Genomic DNA, 26603 nt, shown 5'->3' with positions numbered 1-26603 from the left:
TGACTTCCTTGTTCCAAAAGTCCACTGAAAAACGTGAAGCACAAAACACATTACATTTTGATATGACAGAGGTGTTTGTTTGTGCAAATTTCCCTCTTGAAAAACTGGACAACCAAAAGTTATGTAAATTCTTCAGACTGAGTGTAGCAAATGGTGGAGCGATTCCTTCATCAGCCTAGCATAGACGTGAATACTTATCTAAAGTTGCCAAGTTTCACAAGCAGGAGATTATGGAACTGGTAAAACAGTCTGGTTGCTTGTCAGTGGTCACTGACGAGTCATCTGATTCCCAAGATCAGTTTGTGTTACACATTGCATTTATTTTGCAAGGCCTAAATGTTGAACATGCATCTGACATAGAACTGAAAGCTGTCCTTGCAGATACACTTTACTTACAGGCTGTTAATTACAACACCGTTTAACAAGCTATTGCAAAGTGCTTGAATAACTTTGATGTTAATTTTGATGATGTCAATGCATTTGTCTCTCTATTTGCTGTTTAAAAAAAAATCTGTACACATAATTTATAAAATAGTTCCGTGCTCATTCTGTGAAATACAACACTTTACCTGTGACACTGTCGTGAATTAAAAAAAAAAACATGATCTGCAATTTTCACAGGGCCTTATTTATAGGGGGTTGCTGGAGAAATCATCCCTGTGGAAGCAGGAATCTACTGCAAATGATTCTTAACTGCCAGTGAACTTTTAACAAGAAAAGAATACAACCTGAACTTCACACTGAGACTCTGAGGACAATGCTAAGATAGGGAGCAGGGAAAGTGCCTGCGGGAAAGGAATTGGAAAAAAAGGGAGAACCATTATTACTAGTGAGTCGAAAGATGAGATGGTGGAAAGAATTAAAAAGAATGGGTTAGGCCACAAAACCCAACTGCATCCCCAATGAGCTCTTAAAGCAACAATAGATGCTTGTGGCTTTCCAGATGGCCAGGTTGAGTTATTTAGCACATGAAAATGAACAAAAGACATAATGTATCATTATATCATTTTTTATATATAATTTAGAATAATTAGATCATGCAACAATTTTGACGGTAACCTCGACCCCATGTCGGTTGTTTTTTCAGCACAGTAATGATTGATAGCTTTGGGCAGCCTTCCAAACTATATATTAAGAAAAATAAATACCGGTTAATAATGTTCAGTAATTAAAATAAAGTTAGGCATGAATTTGTAACAAAGCCTACCGTAGAACTCCGATGCTGTTCCGGAATGGCGCAGTTACAGCCACACTTGCCATTTTATGCTGTTTTATTTTGTACTGTAGCAGGCTTTAAAATATCTTCTCTCCATCACATATTGGTTCAACAACCGAACAAGGTAAGGCAAATGAAAAACAGTAAAAATAAATAAATAAATAAATAAATACAATTAAAAAATAATTCAATTACTTTTTTGTGATTTTTTTCTTTTCTTTTCTTTTATAAACATAATACATAACATTACAAAGAAAAACACAACACAACACAAAACCAAACCACAACTCAAAAGAAAAACAACAGAAACAGAATAGTGGGGTCATAAATTTGCATCACAACACAAACACGAATCGGGAGCTGCAATTCAACCACTTTTCGAGGAATTGATAGCACTTAACAATACATCTTTGGGGTGCTTGGGTCTTTATCAAAGTATGCTTTAAATTTCACATTTTATCAACACAAGAGACGAATCAGTTCCAACAGGTGGTAGCAAATGGTAAAGGCCCAGTTCTGAGCACTGCAGTAGGAAGTGTAGCAACAGATCATGGTTTATTTGAGCTAAGGGCCAGTAAACACTATGAAACTCCAGGCTGAATCACACCATCATCCACACATGAGGGTGTAAAACCCCAACTAAAAGAACATCATTTATTAATTATTTATTGAAGAATACTGGATTCATGCTGGGCAGTCCTTTGTGCACAAATTTGAGGTTTGAATATAACATTTCCCATGGGAACCACGTCAATGTGTTCTTTTCTGCTTTCAGTCATACTTTATTGTAAACCCCCCCACACAGACCTGCACTGCATACACACCTATCATGTTTGCATGTACAGTATTACTAGCCCCTTGTGGCAGAGTGTCCCGCCCCTATATATATATATATATATATATATATTGTGACAACTCTGGCGCTGTTGGACAGAGTGTCAGTCTTATTCAGAACTTTTAGCCCCGTCCTCTAGTGTAAAAGAAGATGTCAATCGTAGTATTTGTTGTTTAAACAGGTCAGTGCCTGTATCTTTATTCACAAAACTTTAACAAAACAGCAAACAAACAAAACAAAAGCCTAGCTCCGTCTTGGAGTTACTAACTAAACTGTGATGGTTCACTATCTAACAACCGGGCAGCTAAACTGCTTACCGGCTTCTTCAAAACAACAAAAAAAAACTCTTATATGGATTCAATATATAATGGTTACCTTCATAGACATTTCCAGGAGGACCTTTCAACACCTCAGCTTCTGTCTAGCACCGAACGAGATCAACCTGAACAAGGTTTTTAGCCCTGCTTAAATATCAACCTTTTAATACAGGTGAAACCAATTACTCAACCCTGGGTAATTGCAGACTGGCCCATTCTAGTCCAGGTATTCTGGGAAATGTAGTTCGGCTGGTCGGCTTAGACCATCAGGACTACATTTTCCTTCCACAATTTTTTTTTACATAGGATACAGGCTGTGCCTTATATGCGGCCCTATATATCTTCCTTCGATGACAATGCCATGCACTTTGTCACTATATATATATATATATGCACTGTTTTATTATTATTTGTATTGTTATTGTTTGCGGCGCAGATATAAAGCCGCTGCCATTATTTATTATTGTTTTGTATTTTTGATTTTAAAACCTCGTGAGGATGCGTGACTGATCAGCTACTGATTATTTAACTAGCTGACAGCCACGCTTCCTTTTTAAAGTCGTGCAGACTATGGCTGAGGGGTAATAAGAAAATGAATAACTAGTTAACCCCTCGGCCAGAATATAAAAGCCTACAGCTTTCTTTGTCCGAGAAGGGTTCAGAGTAGAGAACGAGAGCAGACAGGAGGTAAGAAAAGATAACGATTGCTAAGCGTGCTGGTTTAGACACCAGCACGAGACTTATTTGTTGTCAGTTTATTTGTTTGGCCAATGCGTCTCTTTGTTTGTGTAGCTTTGTATTTGTTTAAATCTTTTGTTTGTATTATTGAATAAACGTACTGAGCGCAGTAGTGCCTTAGTTTCGCCCCACTACGTCTGGAGTTGAGTCTGTTTTTTCTGGTCTGACATCACCACTGCAAGCCATCCTGTTCACACCCCTATATTACACTTCCAATAGTTAACTTGAAACAATTCTAGCATATACAGTATACAGTAGAGTAAATCACTTTGTGAAGAAAGTGTTAAAATTATAATTAATATTAGACGATATTTTTGCAAGGCAGATATTTATCCAAGGTAAACAAGGACGGGGACATTGAAGCAGAAGATTGTTGATTTCTATTGGAATGTACTCATTCCTCCACTACCCAAACAGGGGCCTTGGGTGAAGGAGGAGTCACCGTCATCACATCCTGCAGGACCTGATTTTCCATTGCATTGTTGAGGCCCAACCTTGCTTAGCTTTAGAGATCTGATGAGAGCACATTGCAGATCAACTTTTTTTTTTTTTGTTTTTTTTAAAGAGCCAATATCACACCCATAGAAGTTAAAACAATATCTGTAAGATATAATGTTGTGCTGTTTCCTCTCCTCCTGGATCAACTGCAATAACTGTCAGTACAGCATGGTGGATTCTTTACAATTTTGACTGCAGTCCCAGAATTAGCATCTTCTTTCCGGTCAGGTAGTAGCAGGTGCACCATGATAAAAGTCAGTAGATGCACCGATTACACCGTAATAGAAAATGGCTATTATTCCCCACAAACTTTGCTTTTGTGAACAGGACAGTGATAGTTTGAAATTTACCTAGAACATTCCAGATAGATTCAGTGCTGAGTAAACTTGGAGTAACTTCTAGAACTTCCTAGAACTTTCCAGTAATATAAATAGTAGTATAAATACAGGGGCCTTAAGCCCACCAGTTCAGTTTAGTTCCAGCTGCCTAAGTGGATACATATCTGCATTTTTCTGAGATGGCATCAAGGTCATAGGAGACTTCAAAATGGTGGCATTCCTGATGGGTCTCCAAGGCGGTTTTACCAAGTTTCCCTGCTATCTTTGCCTTTGGGACAGCAGGGACACCAAGGTGCACTACCACAGGCGGGACTGGCCACAGCGGACCAAGTTATCTGTGGGGAGGAACAATGTCAAGTGGGAGCCACTGGTGGACCCCCGGAAGGTGCTGATGCCACCACTGCACATCAAATTGGGCCTTATGAAACAATTTGTCAGAGCTCTAGATAAGGAGTCGGCAGCCTTCAAGTACCTTCAAGACTTCTTCCCTAAGCTGTCTGAGGCAAAGGTCAAAGCCGGTGTCTTCGTCGGACCACAGATAAAGAAGATCCTGGAGTGCAATGAATTCCCCAAGAAGCTCACTAGTAAGGAGAAAGCGGCTTGGAACAGCTTTGTCGCAGTGGTTCGGGGCTTCCTGGGCAATCACAAGGCCGAAAATTATGTGGAGCTGGTTGAGACTCTGGTGAAGAACTACAGCACAATGGGCTGTAGGATGTCCCTCAAAGTCCATATCCTTGATGCTCATCTTGATAAATTCAAGGAGAACATGGGAGCGTACTCGGAGGAGCAAGGCGAGCGCTTCCACCAGGATATACTGGACTTTGAACGCCGCTACCAAGGACAGTATAACGAGAACATGATGGGAGACTACATTTGGGGGCTGATTCGTGAAAGTGATTTACAGTATAATCGAAATCTCGAAAAACTACTCACTTCTAAATCTTTTGTAGTCATTTTTGTATTACTTTAGTATAAATACATGTTAATTTGGATTCATATGTTGTTTTTTTCTGTCTTTATGTGAACGAAAAGACACAAATTCGCCCGTTTTCTCATTGGAAATAGGTAAATTTCAAAATATCACTGTCCTGGTCACAAAAGCAAAGTTTGTGGGGAATAATAGCCATTTTCTATACTTTTGAGGCATAAGCAATTAGGAAATAACACTTACTACCCAGGAACAAAAATTGTGTTACACGGTGTTATTCTCACTGAAGAGTTCCCCTGAGCTAACATCTTGATTTCTGCAGTCTTTTGAAACTAGCACTTTGATGGCTGGAATTGTATTTCTGGAGGACCTTGATTTTAAAGGCTTTGTGTATCCCCTCTGCGGGATGTTTTTGGGAAGGTCAGGTTGCCTGAACTCTTTCTTGCTAATGTGTGCATCAGGAACACAAGTCTCTCAGGGAAGAGCACACTTAAGCACTTCTCCTGCTTAACTTGATTACCTGGAGGGCTGGTTAATGAACTGCAGGATTTAAGAGGATGATAATCGCAATCTTTTAAGTGCATTCATTTTACTTTTTGTAATTGTGCTATGGCATACTGGATGTTTGTTTTTTTTGGCTATGAGTTTGGAAAATCTAAATATATATATATAGATAGATAGATAGATGGATAGATGGATAGATGGATAGATAGATGGATGGATGGATGGATGGATGTACAATACAGAACAATAAAGGAAAATAAATTGATGGACTCAATACCATGAAGCCTGGAGGTTTAAATAGAAAGGAATAATAGACCGTTTTATCTATATATATATATATATATATATATATATATATATATATATATATATAAGCAATAAGACCCGTCTGGGTAATTATTATTTATTTCTTAGCAGACGCCCTTATCCAGGGCGATTTACAATTGTTACAAGATATCACATAATTTTTACATACAATCACTCATTATACAGTTGGGTTTTTATTGGAGCGATCTAGGTAAAGTATCTTGCTTAAGGGTACAGCAGCAGTGTCCCCCATCTGGGATTGAACCCACGACCCTCTGGTTAAGAGTCCAGAGCCCTAACCACTACTCCACACTGCTGCCCGTGTGGGCCCAAGATGAAGTTGAGGGTCCTGTTACAACCAAACGGTCGTAGCCTGATAATACCCGATGTGGAGGGTCTTATTGCTTATATACTTCAATGTTACAGCACAAGTATCTATAATTTTTATTGATTTTAACTGAATTTATTTAGGTTTTCCTTTTTTCCACATATCCTTCTACATAAGCGCTCTAAAATGAATGTTCAATAAATATAAAAAAAACGTTTTTAAAACTGTATACTTTTATTTGAATAAACAGAGAAAATATTGTGAAAAAATGTATTATTATTATTATTATTATTATTATTATTATTATTATTATTATTATTAGTGCTCAGTTATTAAAAATGCTTCTGTGAAAATAAACTGAGGACAAAGTGCAGACAAAAAAGATTGTGCAATTGTAATAATAATAATAATAATAATAATAATAATAATAATAATTCGTCTTTTCCTTGGTAATTGATTTTAATATTTCCAGATATTGAGCAGTTATTAAAAATGCTTCAGAGAAAGTTGCCTTGTAATTGGACAGCAGAAGCAGTGTGACCTTCGGAAGAGCTTGATGAAGATGGCAAATGATGGCCATTATTTCCGAGCTTTGCAATCCAGAGATCGACAATAACTGGATTGTTGTGGACCTAATTAAATAATTTGTGTAGCAATGGCTCAAACCTGCAGCAATACAAATTTTTGCAATCATGTTGCCGATTGTATTTTTTCCTAATGGCCTGCAAGTATCCCAGATATTTGTATTAGATTTAGCCGTTACTCAATTGACATCTTATTAAAAAGGTTGAAATTTACTTTAAACAACATTTTGTTAATAGCTGATGGAGTGATCTTGTTTGATTTGTTTTTGTGATGCGGTTACAAAGATTCTAAGGGCATATATCAGGGATTAGAAAATGATTGAGTGCGAACAGCCAATCAGCTTCCAGATCTAGCGGGCTTCTATTTTGCATAGATGCCCACTGGAACGTTGAAGTGCTTAACTGTGAATTCAATTTTATATCAATCTGCGCATAAATACTGGCTTTTCCCCTTAACATTCTAATCTACAACTAACCTGATAACATAAAAAGCTACTTAAACACTGATACTTTGAAGGGACAAGGGAAATCATGTCTGTGACAGGACATCGTAATAAAGGCTCAATTCGCAGCTACAGGACAGCAAATCAACAGGAAAGACACAATTTGTCCACAATTCTGTCATCAGCTGGCCCCAAACAGCACCCTGCCAGTCAAACCCTGTTTCAGTTCTTTCCGCAGCAGCCAATCCACTCCCTACAAGCTTGAATGACGCCCTGCCTCCAACAAGTTTCAAGTCCAACTCTATACTACACGGACTATTCAACAATTGTACAGTTAATTTATCTGGCAATGTCCAGATACATTGTAATAAGAAAGAGTAAGACCCTAATAAATAAATAAAAAAATTTGTTAGCCAAATAATAATAATAAAAAACATTTTCTCTACATATATGTCATTTTTCTATTCTAATTATGTTAGGGACTATTTTCCTCAGCGGAAGGTTACCCGCCAAAATATCAGAAGTTCAAGGTAAATATAGGTTTTAAAGTTTTTTTTAAAAAGAGAAAATAAATAAATAAATAATTTTCTAATAGCGATAGAGCCCTCTCGATGCGTGCTCTACCGTGTGGTAGATGACCTTGACTTTCGTTAGCGCCCTCGCCTACGACTCGGGACGGATAACTCCAAACGCGGTCATCTACCACACAATAGGGCATCGACGGGCACTATCGCTTAATTATATCCCTCTAGCTCAATCGTAATTAGAATGCGAGGAATATTTCCATTGAAATATATATATATATATATATATATATATATATATATATATATATATATATATATATATATATATACACACACACAGTATGTAGTGTATCTATCTATTTATAGTAAAACTCCCTTAACACAATTTTCAAAAGTTAAAATGTTTATATCAAAGGCATATAGCAATCCCTTGCCCCTCCCTGTGTATAAATGCCAAAGAGTTTCTTTTTATTATCAAATTGTTTGTTTCTCGTTCTGTAACATTAATGTGGAATTTCTCATCTAAGGAATGATGATATATTCGCTGGATGAGGATTTGTGTATTTTAATTGCTTGAAGGACACATCATGACTTGTGATTTTTTTTAATTGACACCAAACATTGATCAATTACAGTGCTATCCCAGTGAAAGTGCCCTAAATGAGCTACATTAAAGAGCCATTTGTTCTGTCCATAACATGCTAATTAAATGTAAGGGGGACTTACTCAAAATTAGATAAACGTGCTATTATCATACAGTATGAATTATTTTCATTTTATTTGACACAACAAGCATGGGTATAATAGGGGCAAATCAAGTACAATTAATAACAAGATGGACACATCATATTAATGCAGATACAGCATACTGTGGCAAAGGCTCTAGTTATATATATATATATATATATATATATATATATATATATATATATATATATATATATATATATATATATATATATAATATACAGCAGTAGACCCTGAAATTGATGTAATACAGTTGTCTGATAGTTTGTATCAGATGGAAATAATGTCACAATGTCACATTCAAATGAGCTAAACTGTTAATGTTTTCTCATTTAACTTGTATAATAAAAACATGGTAACACTTTGTGTCTCTAATCACTGTGTATTTACATAGTAGTTACATAATAAGTACATGTGTGCTTACACATAATTACAATGTTAACTTATTATGCATAGTTACAATGTATGTAATGTCTAATCTTTTGTTATACATCCCCAAATGTTGCTACAACTGTTTAAATAATGTACCTGTAATTTTTCTTTTCATTGTTATCATCCTGACAACTTTTTACACATAACTTTAAACTCTTTCAAAGCTCTTTTCAACATAGTCACTCTCGTGCACTGAGGTTTGAGATCTGTCCTCTAAATCACTGCAGGAAGACCGATTAAAAAAAAAAACATAACAACAACTGCTCTGGCTTTTCTTTTGCTGTGTTACCTGTTTGACATGGGCAGTAACACTATCAGTACACTAGAGCAGTCATTTTGAAAAGAGCTGTGAAACAGACTTTAACTCTGTAGGGTCCGCCTAATGTTAACTATCCCGCCTGCGTTGTGAGAAACAGCCTTGCTGTCATTGCACCATTGGAAAGTGGAGAATCTGAGCTTTAAAATGAGGTCCTATTCGTGTATTTTCAGTACTGGACCATGTCAATAGACAGCCTTGAATGCGAGTGTTTTGCAATGTTACTGCTGTGACCTACCTCAGTGCAATAAGCAAACATTTTTACACAAAATATTTTTAAAAAAAAATCTGTTAGGTTAGGTTGCCATGGTCGTCACCTTGCTGGTCATTCAAGCCTCAGTGAAGAGCTCCATCTTCCACCACATGATCAGGGTCCCTGGGACGAACAATTTGAATGCATTTTTTTTCTTTGCACATTTTTCAATTGTTCAGTTATTTTTGGTCCCTTTTGTATATATGGCCATAATTCCTTTATTTATTATCCAATTTGTTCCAAAAAAATGTCCATGCTCCCTACATGTTGAAGTTTCATTGCACACTGTCACATTTGAGCTGGCCATGCTAAAATAAATTTTACTGACAATGAATAATGTTATTTTCTAAAAAGTGTCTCTCTTTTTCTGTGGTTTTTGTTAGCTGTATTGACCAAGGTGAGTTTCAGACTATTTAACTTTGTTTTATGGAAGACTAGTGTGTGCGCATCCATTTCATGTATGACAGGTACCTGTAACCTTTATAGTTATAAGTGTAAAAAGTTGTCAGGATGTTAACAATGAAAAGAAAAATTACAGGTACATTATTTGAACAGTTGCAGCAACAACTGGGGATGGGTGACACTATGTTTTTTGGAACACTGCTTTAAATACATTGTAACTGTGTAATAACATTGTAATGTATTTAATATGTGACTACACAGTAATTTGATACACTTAATGTAATGTGTTACCAATAAACATATAGTATAGGGTACTATAGATACAGACGTGCTCAAATTTGTTGGTACCCCTCACAAAAAACGAAGAATGCACAATTTTCTCTGAAATAACTTGAAACTGACAAAAGTAATTGGCATCCACCATTGTTTATTCCATATTTAATAGAAATCAGACTTTGCTTTTGATTTTTTATTCAACATAATATTGTAAATAAGAAAACAAATGAAAATGGCATGGACAAAAATGATGGGCCCGCTAACCTAATATTTTGTTGCACAACCTTTAGAGGCAATCACTGCAATCAAACGTTTTCTGTAGCTCTCAATGAGACTTCTCACCTGTTAACAAGTAATTTGGCCCACTCTTCCTGAGCAAACTGCTCCAGCTGTCTCAGGTTTGATGGGTGCCTTCTCCAGACTGCAAGTTTCAGCTCTTTCCATAGATGTTCGATAGGATTCAGATCAGGACTCATAGAAGGCCACTTCAGAATAGTCCAATGTTTTGTTCCTATCCATTCTTGGGTGCTTTTAGCTGTGTGTTTTGGGTCATTATCCTGTTGGAGGACCCATGACCTGCGACTGAGACAGAGCTTTCTGACACTGGGCAGTACGTTTCGCTCCAGAATGCCTTGATAGTCTTGAGATTTCATTGTGCCCTGCACAGATTCAAGGCACCCTGTGCCAGGCGCAGCAAAGCAGCCTCAAAACATAACCGAGCCTCCTCCATGTTTCACTGTAGGTATGGTGTTCTTTTCTTTGAAAGCTTCATTTTTTCGTCTGTGAACATAGAGCTGATGTGACTTGCCAAAAAGCTCCAGTTTTGACTCATCTGTCCAAAGGACATTCTCCCAGAAGGATTGTGGCTTGTCAATATGCATTTTAGCAAATTCCAGTCTGGCTTTTTTATGTTTTTCTTTCAAAAGTGGAGTCCTCCTGGGTCTTCTTCCATGGAGCCCACTTTCGCTCAAAAAGCGACGGATGGTGCGATCAGAAACTGACGTACCTTCACCTTGGAGTTCAGCTTGTATCTCTTTGGCAGTTATCCTTGGTTCTTTTTCTACCATTCGCACTATCCTTCTGTTCACTCTGGGGTCGATTTTCCTCTTGCGGCCGTGCCCAGGGAGGTTGGCTACAGTTCCATGGACCTTAAACTTCTTAATAATATTTGCAACTGTTGTCACAGGAACATCAAGCTGCTTGGAGATGGTCTTGTAGCCTTTACCTTTACCATGCTTGTCTATTATTTTCTTTCTGATCTCCTCAGACAACTCTCTCCTTTGCTTTCTCTGGTCCATGTTCAGTGTGGTGCACACAATGATACCAAACAGCACAGTGACTACTTTTCTCCATTTAAATAGGCTGAATGACTGATTACAAGATTGGAGACATGTGTGATACTAATTAAAGAAACTAATTAGTTTGAAACATCACTATAATCCAATTATTTATTATCTTTTCTAAGGGGTACCAACAAATGTGTCCAGGCCATTTTAGAATATCTTTCTAGAATAAGCAATAATTCATCTCTTTTCACAGCTTCTTTGCTTTATTCTATGACATACCAAAGGCATGCAAGTATACATGATAAATTAGCTTTTAATTTCATCACTTTTCAGGAGGAATGAAGCATTATTTCAATGAGCTGTAAGGGTACCAACAAATTTGAGCACGTCTGTACAAGCTGATTTTCACCCACACAGGATCAGAGGAGCTAGTAAGACCATTCGTGGGTAGCAGCACTGACCTCATGTTGAGTGGATATCAGTCTGTATTGTACAGCACCCTATATTCTATATATAGCACATTTCAAGCAACCACAAACAGGCAGCTTCACAGACAGCATGCTTTTCCCTGGAGATCATCTCCCATCTTGTATAGTTTCTGAGATCTGACATGATCAGGCTCCAAGGCATTATCAAACTCCTGAAAGAAATTGGCTCATTTATAAGACATAGAGAACCAAGCCTAAAGTACAGTAAATATAATCAATATGCATTTAAAATAAAGTGCCCTGCTAGCACTAATTAGTTTTGGGCACCAGGAGTAGCACGTTGGTCCACCTCCTGCGGCTACAACAGCTTGGACATGCCAAGATATCACGGATCGTCCATCATCCAAAGCCTGCTGCAAGTTGGGGTCACCTTGCCCGGAGGTGCCGGTCAAGTTCATCCCAAAGGGCTCCAGTTGGACTGAGATTAGGTGACTCGGAAAGCCAAGGTTACCTGGCAGTCGAACCTTGGATATCACAGCAGCAGCTGCAAGTCTGTCTGCAATGCACCCCTCCTTCCTGATGACGAGGGCTAGGACCAGTATGACAGTGCCTCCATCCGTCAGCCCAGACAGGTCAGGCGCAAGTGTGGAGAGAACAGCGGGAATTTTTTATTTTTTTTGGCAAGACAGCACATCATAAAACATGGAAATGCAACAACTATTGATTGTGTTTTCTTCATTTAACAAGTTTATATAATAAAGCACTGAACTTTAACAAGGGTTGTCTCGTAATATATATATATATATATATATATATATATATATTGAAGATGTCCTCTACGCTTTATGGAATATTATGTATCCTAATTGAGCACACTGGTAGTAAATAAACGATTCAGATTCTGCTTGGGTATATGCCATCCACCATCATCCTGTCATGACATGCGGGGCCTGTGTTGCTTGTTGTGCCAATGGAAAGACACACGATATTGAGGTCTGGTATGCTTTGTGTCTGTACAGAACCAGTAGCACATGTGAAATTGTAGATTTAGTACAGAATTGTTCCCAGGACTCTGGAAAACATCAGTTTCACTTCTAAACTGATGAGAGGGTGCCTTTGAAATCTGTTGAAAGGCCATGAAGCTAATTAAATCATTATGTTAAATTCAGCCATTCACACGATATTCATCCAGGGTAACACTTTACATCCAGGATAACACTATGTATAATTACAATGCTATTATACATAGTTATAATGTACTTAATGTGTAATTTTTTTGCACGATATAACCCTAACCCCAACCCCCTAACTCTAACAATTACCACTCTAACCCTAACTGTTTTCTGATACAATTGTGAACTTACATGTATGGTACAAAAATATTTACACATTAAGTACTTTGTAATTATGTGTAAGTACACATGTATTTACTAAGTAACTGCTATGTAAATATACAGCAATTAGAGACACTTCATGGAAAGTGTTACCTAATTCTGTATGTAAAAGATGCACATATGACAGTGTAATGGTGGGCCAGCTAGAAGTCCAGTCTAGAAGGCAGCATGGAAAGTTCAGAGAGAACAGGTTTATTTTAGTAGTCCAATACTTTCAGACCATAGTCTCACAGTTCCATATAGCATACAATAAACATGTCACATAATATGACAAACACTGCACAATATGCTAGAAATTGGATAGAACCAGAGTACCTTGTACAGCACCCAGCAGTAAGGGGGGAAATATATTTGAAGGCTGATGGAAATGCATTTTTCAACACTGCTTATGATGTTCTTAACATGTACTGAGCTGTGTTTGTTAGCCCATTCTGGTTTTCCAGCTGTCTGTGCTAGGAGGTATAATTGAGGTATTGGGACGGGCAGTTATCTGCGAGTAATGCAAGGCAGTATAATGTTTTTTTTTTATTAATTAATTAATTTTTTTAATTACCTTAAAATTCAATAGAATATTGTATTCACGTTCTAAGGACACATTTCTAAATTTAAAATTACTCTGTAACCAACAAAAAAATATATTTTAAATGTCGGAAATTCCAATTTCTACATCTGGAGATGTAAACGTAATTCCAGGGAAGTTCCAAGAGAATCCATTTCTGGTCATGGAAGAGTTCACATGATGGCTTGCTCTTCAAAGGGGTGAGCACAGTCCATTGACTTTCTGTGTGATTCCAAGCTTTTTTCTTCGTTTTGGACAGATCGCACAGCATGGTAGAAGTGAAACATAAAACTCTGCTCCGTTGGCCTTCACGGATGGTAAAAATTCCACTGCACCTGTGAAAGACGAGTACTGAACCTGATTCTCCGACCAAAATTACTGCACCCCCTGGGAGGACAGATACCAATTAAAGACATCTGGGCATAATTAATGAGAAAATACATCTTTTGTTCTGAATTACACTGATAGATGAGCTGCTCATATTACTACGGGAGGGCATTGTATGAACATTTAAATATGTTACATATGCATGTATGCTCTTGGCTTATTTTAATATGTTGCATTGTACAGTAAAGGGTGATTATATATATATATATATATATATATATATATATATATATATATATATATATATATATATATATATATATATATAGACACACACACACACACACACACAGTCAAACATGTATTAAGAGACCACTCAAGGGACAGTCTAATAGTGGCCTCTTAACACAGGTGGTCTCTTAAGAGGGCCCATAACTTATGAATTTTCTATTTGTCTCTGACATGCTTTCCTGTAACTATGTATGTCTTGCATACACTGTAAAAGCCAGCAGATGTAATATGAACAAAAGGAAGTATGTAATTTAATAATATTTCACTTATATAATACATTTACAAAGTAATGAATGCTTGCCTGTCTCTGGTCACACACAATGTTTTAAATCCTTTGCAAATTTCAATGCCTGTGTCTGCCTTTCAGGTACGTGTTGATTCATTGCATCCTGAAACCAACGCCAGCATAAGCATGAGATATTTTTTGATTACTGCGCACATTGTTTTCATACTCTTATAAGTATGGCTTGAATGTTTCGGTGTTTATTTTCCTTTTAACGGTTTACCTTTAAGTCTTAAGCCGCTACATCCTAATTTTGAGAACATTCTGTTAAATTAGCGGGAAAGAACAACACAACACGAAACGGACATATTGGAAGCTACCTAGTTTCCAGGCAAGTGCGAGAACGAAATGCAATGTTAAAGTAGCATCTGGAGGAAGTGATTACGGATAAAAGACACTACTAAAGTGGTTGCCATATTCCTTTGAATTTAGGACGTACCATTTAAAACCATATTTTTTTATAACAATAGCCCTGTGTAAGGGTGCTTAATACAGGTTTGAATCTGTTGCTGGGTAAGAGAATTGTGGTCGCTGGTCGCGTTGTACAGGTGGTCGCTTAATACAGTTCAATAAAAGCACAAATATCATCAGCACAAGACTAGAGTCCTCCTGTCTGCAGTTATCAGCACAAGACAGTCTTGTTTGTAGAGTTCAGATTGTATGCACAATACACTCCATTCATTAATGTATTCTTAATTCAAGTAGCAAAATACATCATTTTAAATTAAACATTGTTGTTGTTCTCTTTTTCTTCTATTGATTCGAAATAAACTTTTAATAATTTAGGTCAGATTAATCATTGTCCAAAATGTTCTCGAGGAAGGTGGATACCCCACACCTACTCATCCGCAGCAAATAGTATGGACCTGCATTCCAGCTGATGAAACTTGGGACCTATAACGTAACAACATGTAAATTACAAAGCACACCAAAAGACACAGTTCCACAGGTAACCAGTGTCTGAGGCAGATAGGTAAGTGATCCTGCTTCAAGTCATTTTAAATTAACTACATTAAGTAACATTATAAGGTGGTGTTTCAATTAGGTGAGGTAGTGTGGGATTAGTACCAGGTGAGTGTGGTTAAATTGAATAGAGGCTGATTTGCTATTTGATTGGTTTCCATACAGCTTTTTTCCACCTAGTTGTTATATTAGTCAGTTAGGCTATTTGTGCGCCAGCACGAAGCGTCAGCAAACCGAAGAGCCTCACAACAAAAGAGTCGGGAGTCTAGCTGTGGGAGTCCAGCAAGGGGAGGCCTGCGCCAAGACCATGTTAGAAAAGATCCGAACCTAGCTGCGCTCTGGAAGACGCTATCTACTAGTCAAGTTTATACCCCCCGCCCCCTCACCCCTATCACTCCCACTGTGCCTATTTGTCTCGCCTGTCCTGCTATGACTGTCTCTCACATTCCTGTTCTGTCCTCTCATTCTTGTCCTCTTCCCTCTCTCTGCAGCTGCTCCACCAACCCCTCAAACCTCATCCCTCTGCCTCTCCCCCCCTCTCGCCCTCTCACCCCTCGCACTCTCTCTGGTGCACTCTGGAACTGTCACTCTTCTGCTAACAAAGCAGATTTCATCTCTGCCTTTGCCTCCCACCTCTCTCTCGATTTCCTTGCTCTCACTGAAACCTGGCTCACTCCTGATAACACTGTAACTCCTGCTGCCCTGTCCTCTCTCTACATCCTGTACCATACCCAGCATCTCACTGGACGGGGAGGTGGGACTGGTCTTCTCTCTCCCTCCTTACTCTTTTCTATCCCCTCCGACCTCTCCTCACTTTCTGTTAACACCTTTGAATTTCATGCTGTCCAACTAACCTCTCCCTGCCAACTCCTGCTAATTGTACTGTACCGTCCCCCTGGACCTCTCGCTCACTTTCTCAATGAACTCAACTACTCTCCTCCCTCCCCTCTCTGTCTACCCCAACTGTCCTGTTAGGTGATTTCAATATCAATTTCTCCAACCACAGCCACTCAGCCAGATTCCTCCCTCTCTTGCACTCCTTCAACTTCTGTATCTCTCCATCCCCCCTACCAACAAATCTGGCTGTCAACTGGACCTCACCTTCTCCAGGGCCTGCTGCCCCTCCACCCTTTCTGTCACCCCCCTGGACCTCTCTGATCACTATTTCATCTCTTTTTCTCTGTCTCTCCAATCTCAACCTGCTCCTCCTACCCCCACTGTCACCTCTCGCTGTAACCTCCGCTCTCTCTCCCCCTCTGTCCTTGCCTCCACCGCTCTCTCTCACCTCCCTCCTATCGACTCCTTCTCCCAACTCTCTATAGATTCTGCTACCTCCACCCTCTTCTCCTCCCTCACCGCCTCCCTCGACTCCCTCTGTCCCCTTACCTCCCGACCTGCTCACCCCTCCCCTCCCCAACCCTGGCTCTCCTCATGTGCTCCACTCAGCAAAAACCACACTGCAATCTGCTGAAAAGAAATGGAAGAGAACCAAACTCCCTGCTGCCCTAATCCTCTACTGCTCTCTCCTCTCCTCCTTCTCCTCTACTCTCTCCTCTTCTAAATGTTCTTATTTCCAATCTATAATCCAAGCCTCCACTAACAACCCACATAAACTATTCTCTACCTTCTCTTACCTCCTAAACCCTCCCCCTCCTCCTCCCTCATCTATCTCCTCTGATGACTTTGCCTCTTTCTTCTCTTCTAAAATCTCAGATATCCACAAACTCTTTAACACCTCTCCCTCCCCCCATCCCGCTCCAACCCCTACACCCACTACGTCCCCTACTAACTCACCCTCCTTCTCCACCTTCTATCCCCTCTCAGACTCTGACCTCACCTCCCTGCTCCAGGGTCACAAACCCACAACGTGTGCCCTGGACCCCCTCCCCACTCACCTCTTTCAAGCTGCTGCTCCTGCTCTACTTCCCTTCATCTCCTCCCTTCTCAACACCTCTCTCCTTTCTGGTCTCTTTCCCTCTGCCTTCAAACAAGCCTCTATCACTCCCCTCCTCAAAAAACTTACCCTCGACCCCACCTCCCTCCAGAGCTACCGTCCTGTCTCCCTCCTACCCTTCCTCTCCAAAACCCTCGAGCGGGCTGTACACCGCCAGCTCTCTGCTTTCCTGTCCAACCACTCTCTGCTCGAACCCTCTCCAATCTGGTTTATACTCTACTCACTCCACTGAAACCCAGCTCCTGCCTGTCACTACCTCATTAAACTGAGCTACCTCTCTCTCCTCTGTCCTAATTCTCCTTGACCTCTCTGCTGCCTTTGACACTGTCGATCACTCTATTCTACTATCCTCTCTCACTGACCTGGGAATCTCTGGCACTGCTCTGGCCTGGTTCTCCTCCTACCTCTCCAACCGCACTTACCAGGTAACCTGGCGTGGAGCAACCTCCACACCTCGCCCTCTCTCAACAGGAGTCCCCCAAGGGTCAGTCTTAGGTCCTCTCCTGTTCTCTCTCTACACCCGCTCCCTGGGCCCCCTCATCGCATCCCATGGTTTCTCATACCATTTCTATGCTGATGATGCTCAGATTTTCCTCTCTTTCCCCACCTCTGACTCCACCATCCCCTCCCGTATTTCTACCTGTCTGTCTGCTATCTCCTCCTGGATGCACTCTCATCACCTCAAACTCAACCTCTCTAAATCTGGCCTCCTTTTCTTTCCCTCCTCCTCCTCCCCCCCCGCTGATCCCTCTTTCTCCATTCCTCTGGAATCTACAACACTCTCTCCCTCCTCCTCAGCTAAGAACCTGGGAGTCACCCTGGACCCCTACCTTTCTTATTCCCAGCACATCTCCACTCTGGCACGCACTTTCCGATTCTTCCTGAGCAACATACGAAGAATCCGACACTTCCTCACCAACTACGCCACCCAGCTCCTGGTTCAGGCCCTGGTACTCTCCCGCCTAGACTACTGCAACTCCCTCCTGGCTGGCCTCCCTGCGTCCGCCACCCGTCCGCTCCAGCTCATCCAGAACTCCGCTGATCGCCTGATGTTCTCTCTACCTCGCTTCTCCCACGCAACTCCACTGCTCCGTTCACTCCACTGGCTCCCGATCACCGCTCGCATCCAGTTCAAGACTCTTGTACAAGCCTACAGATGCCTTGACCAGACTGCACCCAGCTACCTCCAGACCCTCATCTCTCCCTACACCCCCACTCGACCTCTCCGCTCCGCCTGCACTAGAAGACTGGCTCTACCTCCGCTACGCTCCCCTGCCTCCACAGCCCGCTCCTTCTCCACCCTTGCCCCGCAGTGGTGGAATGACCTTCCTACAGATGTCAGGACTGCCCAGTCCCTGACCACCTTCCAGTGCCTCCTCAAGACTCACCTCTTCAGAAGGCACCTGTAAAACTCCTCTTTTCCCTCTGGACACTTTAACAGTTTTCCTTAATGCACTTTACTTGCTCTTATCTGCTCCTTATTTTACTGCATTTAATCCTGTGCTTTACAGAGTACTGTAATCTGTCACAAGTGTTATTTAGTCTGTAGTATTTAATTATATCCTGATGTAACTATCACTGACACTGTTATCTGCTCCGTTATTGAATCGTATTTTGTCATATACTTGTACTTGCTAGAACCGAAGTCATTGTATTTTATCTTGCTCTTAATTGTATTAATACTTGTACTGTGATTCTTGAAATGTATCTTTGTTTACGACTGTAAGTCACCCTGGATAAGGGCATCTGCTAAGAAATAAATAATAATAATAATAATAATAATAATAATACATGAATACAATCAATGTACAGTATTCTAATTTATTTTTAGACAGCAGGGAGTGTTTCTCCAGTGAGGAGTTTGTTCGATTTCTACTACCAGATATGTATGGTCTGAGAATTCCCAATGCAATTTCTTCAGTGAAAACAATGCATAACATGTTGGTGCATCTGAATGCCTGTTTCGGAGTATGACAGTTGTGTGAAAATTATTTAGATCTATTGATCAGAGAATGCTCCAGAGCCTGCTGTCCAAGGTTACTAGGTGAAGTATAAGTATGAAGACCCAACAGGTTTTGCAAATATGTCTGCCTACTCTTGTGGGAAATGCCTAGGATGAGAAGCTAATGTAATGTAACGTAGTCACCCTGCTTATTCACAGACTGGCAATTCAGAGAAACTCTAAAGTTTTAAAGTATTATTACTGATATGTATTTATTTTTATTTTTTAGTATTTATGAGCTGTCTCAAACGGTGCTTTGTTTATCAATAAAATCATTTCACAAAAAAAAAACATTTTAAAATATGTTTAAAATTGTGAAACCATTGAAACTTGCAGTTACCTAAACTGACTCTGCTTAGGAAGTAAAATGATGTTTTATTAGTTTTTTGTTAGTTAGTTAGTTTCTCAGCAATCTTAATTTAAATAACGCTGTCTGTCGATAAAATCATTTGACATAACTTATTCAAAATAAGTGTTTATTAGAACAATTGAAACTAGAAAGTTGGATATTTCAGTATTGATAACAAATATGCGTCTTCCAAAATTGACATAGAATTCAAAAAAGAAAGACAAAACAAAAGAAAATATAAGACGCTGTATGTTAGGAGTAGGGTCTTAATAATGAAGTATACAGATAGATAGATAGATAGATAGATAGATAGATAGATAGATAGATAGATAGATAGATAGTCACGTTTGCCTTCTGCCGTAAAAACATCATGTTCTGTCATTCATCAATGAAGGACCAGTAATTTGAGGCAAACTCTTTTTTTTTCTTTACAGCATTGTCAAAGGCTGTGACAGTGGGTTTCTCTGAAATAGAATGTGATACTCTACTGCAGGTGCCTCGTTAATCTACGTCAACATAAGGTCAGTCAGTCCATCTGTTTTGAATTTTTTTTATTGTTGTTTTCTGTACTTGCCAGATTTTCTAACACCTTGTAATGAATTGCTGAGTTTGATATTATTGAAGCACAAACGTATAGGCTGTGAGAGTGACTTAGCTTTTTCTATACGAGTTTACACACACACCAAAAATTGCTACACCTCCCAAGAGACACATATGAGTTCTGAGTACTATCCACCCTCCCCTGACGATCCAGTTCACCAGGTGTTGTCTGCAACAGGCAATTAGTAGAATAGGTGTACCTGTCAATCAAGAAGCCTGGCAGATTAGCTGTTTGCCTGTAATTAGCGGGTTAGAGGCTTCTTGGCCCAGAGGATAAAGGCTTTGCCAATAATGGACCCTGGGGTATTAATTACTGAAGGTCGAAGCTGCCGAAAAGGCCAGGATCTTAGCAGTAGCACACGTAAGATGATTGTTTAAATTTCAAAAATAATACCGGCCTGACAGTTGTTGGAGTCCCGCGGGGTTGTGGGTACAAGGTAGCCGAGGTAATTAGTTTGAAGAGGAAAGGGCATGGTTGCGGGCGTGTTTGTGGAGAGCAGGGGGGGGGAGCAAATTGAAGAAGCAAATTGAAGAAGAAATGCTGCAAGATGAAATGAAGTATGTATCTTACTTTCACACACACAAACCCCTCTTTTGCTTTCTTTTCTCTCTCTCTCTCTCTCTCTCTCTCTCTCTCTCTCTCTCTCTCTCTCTTTGCAGGTTTCTGTAGCTACATGACGGCTCTATGAAGCACAAACAGGGTCTGTAATAATAGCAAGGTCTTATCAAAGTGCCAAACATGGTGTGCCAGATGCTGAGAGAGGAAAACAAAGGAGCGACTTCACCTCAGGTCTCTCGCGGGGAAACAACAGATGCCAAGGAATAAAATGAGGTGGTTTCTCCTGGCTGAGGTTAGCTTGAGTTCAGGCGATGGGATGGGATGGGATGGGATGGGGGGGGGGGTGCGATATAGTGGACCGTCTTTGGCTTACTGAGCCCTTGAGAATCTGTCCAGCCTAAACTCTTACCATATGGGATTAAAGGAATACTAACCAGGGTTTAAAATTGATTTGATTACCTCTTAACACCAGCAGTAATCTCACAGATTCCTATTTTCAAGATATTTGTTTCTGTATTTGTATTTATTTTTTTACTTGTGCAAAGGCAATGGATGACTGTATGCCCATTCATAAAGTGCTTTGAGACAGTCGCCCGTTTCCTCAGATCATTTTATGAATAGCAATATGGACGACTTTCATCAATTTTAAACAAATAAGATATAGGGCCCATAGTAACATAACGTTAATGACTGACTTATGGCACATTCTGAAGTCACTCCATCCTCAGAACAAAATGTATCTATATTCATAATAAAACCAGCAATAAAGTTAGCAGCGGTAAGAAAATTTATTTTTAAGTATAGGTTAGCACTTGTGTAAGTCTGGTTGGAGGAAGCTGTTCATTATTCAATACTGGCTCATCCTTTTAATGTTCCTATTCTAGGTACAGAAAATCTGAACTTCATAAAAAAGAAATAATTTTAATCAGTACAAGTGCCTGATCAGTAGCTTATTCCATTTGCACATACAAATAGCACAATGAGCCCTGTTTAGTGGAAGCTTTCTATGTAGATTATCCCGTGTGGGATGTTTTGAAAAGAAGGCCTGATGAGAACAGTGATATAAACAGCATGCAGGCTCAATGCATTCAGTTTCACCAATGCCAAACGACAACACACTAGTGCACTAGCTCACCATTGTAGAAATGAATAAAAGTCCCAGTCAACCTCAATTTGCAGATTTGTCAGAAAACAGCTAAGTGCAATATTGACTAAGCTAAGCTCACTTTCTACACACTGCAATACCATAATAGCCCTAAACATACACATTACTAATGGTACAGCTTAATGATAATATACTGTAAAAAAGAATATTACTTTTACTCTTAAATCAATATATGCACATTTGAAAATAAAATGATATCAGCAACAAGTGCAAATGCTAAAATGAAAGGAACAAAAAACAATTTTAGCAGTATAAAATGCTGAGGCTGCTTAAGGTTTTTAACCTCCACAATCAATCGATGAAGAGTAAAACAGAGTAGTAAGTTTTAACATGATATGTGTTCTATGACAAGACTAGCACAGCAGCACATAAGGCTCCATCTGTGCTCTGCATGTCATGTGTCTTTCAGTTCACCCCAGAACAAACAAACCTGATATGCATCGTAAAAAAAAAAGGGCTAGAATCGTACAGCCTTGACCACAGCAGCAAAACGTTTCAGGAGATATTATATCCCTCAAAGCCACTGCTATAGGTTGTTAGACAATCCCCAAGACACCCTGCAAGGTGACTTATGATGCCCAACTAACAAAAATGGCGTAGAGCTGGTTCTGGTTAGTGACTGTTCTGGCTCAAACAATAACCAGCAAATGTTTTCAGTATGCAATTGAAAAACAAAACAGGTAAACAGACAAATGGTAGTTGGTGGAGGATATGGTAAAGGATTGATTGGAGAGAGATTAACATTTTGAGATGTTGTGTAGTGAACCATTCTACGCACAATTTACAGGTACGATTTAGGACCTCTTTACAATCCATGGAACCAGTGTGAAAGTATTCTGGTATAATACATGTACCTTTGTACAGTGTTATTACCGTGGTTCTTAAAACCATAGTACATTGACCATGGTGCTGCCTGTGCCATAGTTCTTAAAACTGTAGTACATTGACTATTGTACTGCCTGTACCATGGTTCTTAAAACTGTAGTACATTGACCATGGTACTGTCTGTGCCATGGTTCTTAAAACTGTAGTACATTGACCATGGTACTGCCTGTGCCATGGCTCTTGAAACTATGGTATATGTACATCACAGTCTGTTGAGGAAAAAAAAAAAGAATTGTCAAGAGACAAACACTTTTATTCAGCACATCTGACAGCACAAGATAGATGTATTATTCAGTTTACCAAACAAATAGTGCAGTGATTTCTAGCCCTCAGAAGGTACAGTAACTACACTTTTTATAAACATCCACATTTAGTTAACTTCAGTAACATTTTACTTCACTTTTCCATCTTGTAATATACAGTAGAGGTCTATTGTTTCTATGTTGTAAACTGTAGCCTACTTTTATCGGCTTCCATTTAGCAGTGTGGAGTAGTGGTTAGGGCTCTGGACTCTTGACCGGAGGATCATGGGTTCAATCCCTAGGTGGGGGACACTGCTGCTGTACCCTTGAGCAAGGTACTTTACCCAGATTGCTCCAGTAAAAACCCAACTGTATAATGGGTAATTGTATGTAAAAATAATGTGATATCTTGTAACAATTGTAAGGCGCCCTGGATAAGGGCGTCTGCTAAGAAATAAATAATAATAATAACAATAATAGAAAACTGGGCACATTCTGCAACCATTAAAATGCATTTTAAATTGCTGTAAAATTTCCAAAATATTGGGTACTTAACGTAAATCAATGGTTCATACCCATCTTCCCAATTTTAAATTGTTCTACACTAGCAAAAACAACAATGTCCAAGCAACCTACTGTATATATACACACATTCAAGGGCTTTCGCCCTTAGTTACATATGCTGTTGCTTGTGCACTTACTTACTTACTTAAAAAAATAATATTGTAGTGTCGTCCAGACCTGAATCCAATCGAGAATCTGTGGAAAGAACTGAAAACTGCTGTTCACAAATGCTCTCCATCCAACCTCACTGAGCCCGAGCTGTTTTGCAAGGAGGAATGGGCAAAAATTTCAGTCTCTCGATGTGCAAAACTGATAGAGACATACCCCAAGCGACTTACAGCTGTAATCGCAGCAAAAGGTGGCGCTACAAAGTATTAACTTAAGGGGGCTGAATAATTTTGCACGCCCAATTTTTCAGTTTTTTATTTGTTAAAAAAGTTTGAAATATCCAATAAATTTCGTTCCACTTCATGATTGTGTCCCACTTGTTGTTGATTCTTCACAAAAAAATACAGTTTTATATCTTTATGTTTGAAGCCTGAAATGTGGCAAAAGGTCGCAAAGTTCAAGGGGGCCGAATACTTTCGCAAGGCACTGTAGGTCTACCCCTCCGCCTCTTCTGTCCTGCCTGTCTTTCCTATATAGTGTGTACCCACTAATATTATATTCGTCTCCATCACTTTCAGACAACCAAGTTTCTGTAATACCTATCACATCGTAGTTACTTGTTAGTGCAGTAGCTTCAAGTTCTAACATTTTGTTTCTGAGACTTCTAGCATTAAGATAAATACATTTAATAGTTGTCTTACCTGAGTTGTTGCCTTTGTTTTGATGTGGTCTCCTCCCTTCTGTTTTTTTGTTTTCTCCCCCCTTACTTTCTAGTTTAAATGCTTCTGGACCTCCTCAAGGTTCCTTTCTCCGAGTAGATTGGTTCCCTTTCTGTTTAAGTGCAGTCCGCCCCACCTATATAGATAGTCCTTGTTATATATATATAGTAAGCATGTGGTATCTCAAATGAAAAAAATGTTATTTATGTGTTAAAGAGCTCCCAACTGCATATAATTATTGCAGCACACAGTCACACGGGCCTCTGTAGAAGTAGGATAATACATTTTTATACTATATTGTAGATTTGCTTTTCTGTTCCAAATACATTTCCCATGGCAATAAAAAATACAATAAAAAATTAAAAGGTAAATTTGGGTTTCTGCTCAAAAAGATTTACAGTAACTAGGCACCGTCACACGGATACTGCAAGCCCTGTAAATTTTACCAGCTCACATCTAAAGACTCTTAAAATGTATTCTTATTGTGCCTGTAAGAGGAAAACATTAACCTGAAAAGAATGTAAGTGTGCAATATGTACTTCCCTATTATGTAGGTCCAAGGAGAGGAGTGATGTCCAGTAGAGGGAAAAATATGAATGAGTAAATTGGTAAATATAGTGAAATTAGCTATAATTAGAATTAGCTATATAAAATGGACCCAATTCTATTTGATATTACCCTTATTTAAATGACTAGATTTCTTTTTATTTCCTTCCACTCATGTATGTATTTCTTATCACACAGGTATTGTGTATTTATTTTGAAGCTTCAGCACAGTTACCTGTGTATGCACATTACAGCATTCTGACCCACTGAGGTCATTACAGCCACAAGTGATTGGGGCCGAATACAGATAAATAGTTGTGAAAAGTTAAATGCAATGTTTTAGTATCATGTATAGATTTGTCTATTGTGTAAGTACATACTTGGGGTTTGTACGTGTGTTTTAAGTGTAAGGTTAAGTTAATTGATTTATTAAGTGTAAATTATTAGCATGGGAAGGGGTCTTTGCTATATAAGTGGACCTCAGTCCTATCAGTTTAGACCATTAGTTTTCTTCAGCCCCATATGTTTATTGAAACAGTCTACAGTATGGGATGAAGTAACTTGAACTAAGTCTGTCAAGGAATGAAGGGTTTATTTAGAACCAAGTGAACTTGTGTGTTTATATGGCCAAGGTAGATTGAACTGTGCTGCTTATGACTTCAATTACAAATAGAAGACACTCTGTTGCAAACCTGCCTTGGACCTTTCCTAACTAGTTCCTGTTTGTTACCACAATAAATATCTGCATTTTCATTGAAATCCTCTGGACTGTTCATGTTGAGTGTTTCAAACATTACAGGTGTGTGCTCTTGGCATGAATGCACATCATAACACTTTTTCTCAACTTGTTCTCCATCAAGCTATGTTTCTGGTGGAACGAGAGTTCCAGCTTGAACCTCCAGTCAGAGAATGACATGCTAGAAATGTATCATCGTACAGGCCCTGGAGAAGGTCGTGAATTTTCTTGGATAAGATTTATTTGCTCATTGTATTACATTGGTATGGAACACTATGGAGGGGAGATTTTTAAAAACACATTTCAACTTGTTTTTGATTTTGTGTTTGTATTAATCTTTTGTGTTTACTTATTACTTATACAAGCCTGTAATCGTAACAAACACAGGCAATAGGCTATACTACAACAGTTCAGTTTCATGACTTTGAACATATTCATTTCACATGCATAGCTTTACAGTTTATAGACATCTATCCAGGTTTAAAAAGCACTATAATCATTGTATTATTGTGACAGGGTGGCTGTGTGGTGACGTCAGGCGAGAATCAGGAAGGGAAACACTGACACCGGGGAAGTACTGCAGTTTAAATAACAAAAATAAAATAAAAAGGTTTAAACAGAAAACACTTGCTCACAGAGCGAAATAAAATATTTA

This window comes from Acipenser ruthenus, chromosome 1, assembly GCF_902713425.1.
Source record: "Acipenser ruthenus chromosome 1, fAciRut3.2 maternal haplotype, whole genome shotgun sequence".
Classification (NCBI taxonomy): Eukaryota; Metazoa; Chordata; class Actinopteri; order Acipenseriformes; family Acipenseridae; genus Acipenser; species Acipenser ruthenus.
This window is presented reverse-complemented; position numbering follows the sequence as displayed.